The sequence below is a fragment of the Lactuca saligna genome, chromosome 3 (genome assembly GCF_052625555.1).
Source record: "Lactuca saligna cultivar CGN05327 chromosome 3, ASM5262555v1, whole genome shotgun sequence".
NCBI classification, from domain to species: domain Eukaryota; kingdom Viridiplantae; phylum Streptophyta; class Magnoliopsida; order Asterales; family Asteraceae; genus Lactuca; species Lactuca saligna.
The window spans coordinates 41,580,882-41,587,126 of NC_136419.1; positions in this window are offsets into that span (position 1 = coordinate 41,580,882).

The following is a 6,245-nucleotide window of genomic DNA, read 5'->3' on the forward strand; positions in this document are numbered from 1 at the left end:
AACTTTTCAAGAACTTGTGGGTGAGGGAGAATAATTGGAGGAGGTGGAGGAAGTGAAGCATGATGTTGAGGGACACCATCTTCAAGAGATTTGGGAAGGTCATAGTTGTCTGAACCAGACATCTATAATGGGAGAAAATCAAGTTAGTTGATTCAAAATCCTTAATATAACACCCAATATGAAATATTAAGGCTAGGACCCAACACAATATTTTATAACTTGGAAGAGGGATGTCGTAATCCAAGCTATAAAATATTTGAAGGTAGGCGAATGACGATTCACCAATTTCCACCATGAAAAACGAAATAATTTATTAGGTTTTAATTGGATTTGAAATTCCTAGATCTTTTGAGATTCATTGAACTTTTCAATGGCATGTCTCAATCTCGAGTGTGCCCTCTAAGATTTTGTGACTGGGATGCCGAGGATCACAAAACAAGGTGTGAATAACCATACCAATTCACTTGGCACCCTTAATATTATCACCTAATCAATGTGCCGGTTACCCACACACGCTCCATTGATCTATGACAAACATTAAGTCACCCTTCATGATCCTTACTAGTCCAAGTTAGTGTGCCAGTTACCCACACACGCTCCACCAACGACTTGGTAAGGTACAAAGTGTGAATTCCATGGGCTAGCACCAAATTCACATTTTTCCTAAAGTAACTAAGATTGGGAATTAAATAAAAATATTTAGTTACTTTATAATAATCATTATACTTTTAATGAGAATTTAAACTCATTGTCCTACCCGTTCGGCTAACGACCCTCCACCGATCAAGCAAGCGGTGGGTGAGAGTGGGCACCCATTAAGTCGCCATTTTATAGGCAACAACCTTATACCCACCTTATAGACCGGCTTCGTGAATGAGGCCTACTAACGGTAAAACGACTTGTTCTTATACATATATATAATAATTAACCATTAATGTTATAAATAGTATAAGTGTTGAATTTTAACTTTTAAAATTCTAAGTGTTGGAATTAAAGTTTATTAAAGTGTGTGAAACTTTTCCAAATTCCAAAACTTGAGGGCAAGTTTTGAATAGGTTTTATGAGTCCAAAACTTTTCCAAACACATATAAAATTGAAATTTTGATTATAACTTTGAAATTGGTCCACCATCATCATTACCACATCAAAAACAGGTTTTATGAGTCCAAAACAGTTTAAGGTAATGATTCTAGACCAATTCCAGCACCAAAACTCGAAGATATGTTGTCTGGGGGTCCAACTCGTCGAGTGTATGAACCAACTCGCCGAGTTGGATGAGTTTTGCCTTGGACTCGTCGAGTCCCTTCATGGACTCGTCGAGTCTGCTGTGCAGACAGCACATAAACTTCGATTTTCAGCAATTTGCATCAAGTATTCAAACAAGCAAGCCTAGGCTCTGATACCACTGTTGGGTTTTGATCAATCTAACACTTCCTAAGTGTGCATGCAACCCTAATAAACCTTGGATCTATGTTTGTCTAAATACATGCAAAATAATATTTTTCCAAGGTTTATAACCTATCTAACATGGCATGGGGAACATTTCAACATAAAAGAGTTAGAAGATATTACATACCTTTTTGATGAGTTTGGTTCTTGAGGAGTTTGAGGTCCAAGCACCAATAGTGTGAATGCCTTAAATGGAATCACAAAACACCACAAACTCTTGGAAAACTTTGAGAGAGAATACACACTTGTATTTTTGACCACACACAAGCACACACACACTAGTTCACTAGTTACACTTAGGGACCATTTCATGCTCCATAAGCATGCTTATATAGTGTGCATGGTTAGGGTGAAACCCTAATAACCCATGACCTTTCCTTTCAAAGGATCCATGGGTTAAAATCTCCATGGACTTCCATATAAGCTTAGCCCATTAACAAAAGAGCATTAGCCCACACTATATAAAACCAATAGCCCATAATCTAATTAGTCTTCCTTTTAATCTCTAAATTAATTCACAATTAATTTAAGACTAAAACTAATTAAATAACATAATCTCATATTAATATATTATAACTTATAATATATTAATAAACATATGTGTATAACTCTCATAAAATTATCGATAAATAGTTTGGATGAAATGCAACCCAAATGGACCATGCCGGGTCGGGTCAAGTATATACCAAATAAGTTATGGACTTAGACACCTTATCCAACAATTACTCTGATGTTTAAATAATATATTCACTTCAAACCCGACCGGTTGGACAAGAAGAGCTTCCCTTCCATCGATTTTGGAACAACTCGTTTGTATGACTTATTGTTTTAAAAATGAAAATTTTACTTTCGATTTTCGGGACAGTACATTACGCCACCATGCCGTAGCGATCTGTTTGTCGCGCTGCGACACCTGGAGATCAGCAAAGTGCATTGTTGATTCCATTCAAGCTTTGGGGACAACTTTTATCCCAACTTCTAACACACATAACTTCTTCGTTTCCAAACCGCTTTCAATGATCTTTATATCCACATGAAGGTGGGAATATGATATACAACTATGTTAATCCATTTCTCACTAAATTAATACGAGTCTTAATCTATTAATTCACAAAGTTGACCCCAAAAGCATAAAATTTCTCATTTTACCCCTTTTGACCAACATGCATATTCTCGTGCATTTCTTCTCTTGAACTTACTCACATAACATCTTCTAAGTGACTTAAACTTATCATGGCTATTTTCATGAAGCCACAACTTCATAAATCTATATAATTATCATAAATGACCATTTTTCCCTTTTAGTCAACATCTAACTAAAAGTCAAATCTCTCTAAATTTCAGGTTCTTACTGTTGGATTTAGTGTCTAAGCCCATGACTATAATTGGGATGTACTTGACCCCATTGTAGCATGGTCCTTTTGGGTTGCCTTCATTAGTGGAATTTGATAGGATCGACTTTTGAGAATAAGGTTATTTATAATTTATTAATATATTATAAGTTCTAACATATTAATATGAAATCATATTATTTAATTAGTATTGATCAAGGATTAATCTGGAATTAATTTAGAAATCAAAAGAGACCAATTAAATGTATGGGGATTGATTATGTAAATCAATGGTTCTTAGAGTGTGGGTCAATTATCCATGGTTATTTAGGATGGGCTAAACCAATGTGATAGTCCATGGATAGTCCATGGAGGTTTAACCCCTGGAGCCTAAGTAATATGAAAGGTCATTAGGGTTTGCAAGGTGTAACCCTAGCATTTTCCACACTATAATCGAAGTCCCCTGGAGCCAAAATTGGTTGCCCCATCATTCCAAGAGAGTGGTACACCATTTTGAGCTTGTTAATCTATTCTCTCAAGTCTCCTCTTGCATTTGGTGTTTGTGAACCATTGGAGGCATCACACTTGAGATGCTCAAGCTTTTGAAGGCCAAGAACTACAAGTCCTACTAATAGGTAAGTTATCTAACTAGTTGTATTGTTCAATTTTCAAATTGTATGCTAGTTAGGATGTATGCTTTGGAAAATCAATTTGCATGTATAATTAGAGGAAACATAGATTCAAAGCATCTAGGGTTGCATGTGCACCATAAGGTTGTTATAGTGCTCAAAACCCAACAGTGGTATCAGAGCCTAAGATAGTTTTCTATCATATTGATGCTAATGTATTATTTTTCAAAGTTGAAAAACTGTCCTGATAGTCTACTCGACGAGTACATGATTGGACTCGACGAGTAGGTTGGTTTTTTCCTTGGACTCGACGAGTCCAATGTTGGGCTCGACGAGTTGATTGATCAGACAACAGTTTTTCAGGTTTTTTTGGCCTGGATTGGATTAGGATCATTACCACAAACTGTTTTGAATCATTAAATCTGTTTTTTATGATATGGTAGTGATTATACTCATCCAATCAAGAGATAATTGTCAAAGTTGTAAGATAATTGTTGTTTTATATGATAAACAAAGTTGCTTGTAAATTGTTGACTTGATATTATCTTGTTATATGAGTTATATTAGATCAATAGAATATTATATGATATGTTGTTAGTTAGAATTGATCTAAATTGTTCTTGAATAGAATTTTGTAACTTGTTCTCAAGGTATATGAAGAGTCTAATTCATGAACATTAAAAACTCATAGGTTTCATAAGTTATTCTAATGAGTTCCATAACTTGTCCTCAAGTTATGGAAAATGAAAAGTCTTTTCGAAAATTTGGCGGTTCATACCCAAATTCGAGAATGGACTGATTTTGCTGAGAAATTGAAGAATATGCATTTTAGGCCCTTGCACTTTATGCAAATTGATGCTTTCTACCCAGCTTTGGAAAAGGGGGAGAGTTTTGCATATTTTGCTGTTTTGGGCACACGAGGTCACTTCGGAATTTTGAAATTGACAATTTCTACCCATTTTTGAGAAATTTTGTCAAAGACGGTCCGTGAACGAAGCTAAAAATTCAATATTTTTTGGGTTTTCCGGATTGAAGCACAAAGTTTATGCCACATGTTAAGGGGGGAGTTTTGACACGAAAAATTCCAAATAGAGCACGTTCTCTTTCCTTGAAGGTTTTATAATCAAACTTCGATAATAAAAAGGGGGAGAATTTTATATGGAAATTCAAACTTGAATTTTTCATATTACGCGGATTTGAAGACCGAAGTGATCTTGAAGTTTTGAAGCTTACGAAATGATGCAATTGGAAGTTCGGAAATGATTTATTTTAGAAATGGGTTTGGAATTATTGAAGATTTTTGGGGTCTGTTTTTATGCTCAACTTTAGGGTGATTATTTGGAGTTTGGGATACTCTTAATCATTCGTTGATGCTCAGTTTGTATGGTCTCACATCCTAGAGCCCAAATTGAAGAATCATGGAAGAATTGAAGATTGAGTTCATTTCGACATGTGTCACCTTTGAGGCTCGAACCGCGTAGTTACTCGATTTTGGAAGATTTGAAGTGGGTCATCCATTCCTAACTTTGAGGGGGGAAATGTTAGGGTGCAAAGTTCTTCATGTATGACTTTGTAAATGGTTTGACTTTTGTAAACCCACTTGCATGTGGTGCTTTAGCCATTTGACTCATGAGTTAGAGAGAGTGAGAGAAAGACATGTAAACACCTCTATATAAGGTGGGTTTAGTCCACTTGTAGAGGTGTGCTTGAGAGATGTAAAAATTAAGTGTGTAAGTGTGTGTTATTTATGTAGACTAGATCTAGATCCATTTTTGTAACACCATATACAATCAATACATCTCTTGAACACCCAAATCACCATGTTCATTGTGCAAACTTTAATTCCACATGCCAAACCATGTTCTTTATGTCACTACAAATTGGTCTTAGTTGGTCTTTGTTTTATCCAAAACATCACAACTACCAATTTGAAATATGCAAGAGTTAGAAAACATTTTTATTCCATATTTCATGATGTGTTATAAACCTACTTAAGACATGTCACTCAAGTCACAATCTTGGAGTATAACTCTAAGACTTGATTTTGGAACGAAGTATGACTTACCTTAATTGATTTAACCATTTCAACAATTCCCGATTCCTCTTCTTAGCCATACAAATGCACTAAGGTGTCCTTAGAGGATCAATTGTGATATGTTTTCATAATCATTAAGATGATCATAAAACAAGATACTAAGGTACTCTCATGTCCTTTCAGATTGGAGAAACTTTTATCTTTATGCCTATTTGATTCTTCTTATTCGTCCTATTGTACATTGAAACTTTTTCAATGATTCAGAATTATACTTAAATCTTGTTAGCATAATCATATTTACTAAACTTTTAGTAAATCATGACGAATACTCGTATTGTTCTTTGTGGTGGACCCAACGAGTGCACAACAACTTACACTAGATCCTCTAGTCCTTTACTTGACTCACATATACATGTGAACAAGGAATTAGTCTTAATTTCTCAAAGACGAAAGTTCTCATTCATCATACAATACAAGTTGCATGATTCCAAGTTTCTGTCCAACTGAAACGTGGGTGATGAAAAATCTTTCCTTATTTGGCAAACTTATGATACTACCACAAATATCTAAGAATCACGTCGATTTTCAACATTGCTAACAATAGAAACATACAAACATCAATTTTCACAAATGTCATTGCAAGGAAATATAAAATAAGATAAAATCAAAAAAATTTCTTTATTTATAAAAAGTGAGGAAAAACTTGTCCTTACAATGTAATTACAAATGAAAACTATGTTACTAAATATTCCTAAGCAATCTATCATAACTTCTAAGTAGCAGCTCAAAAATCCGATTCGC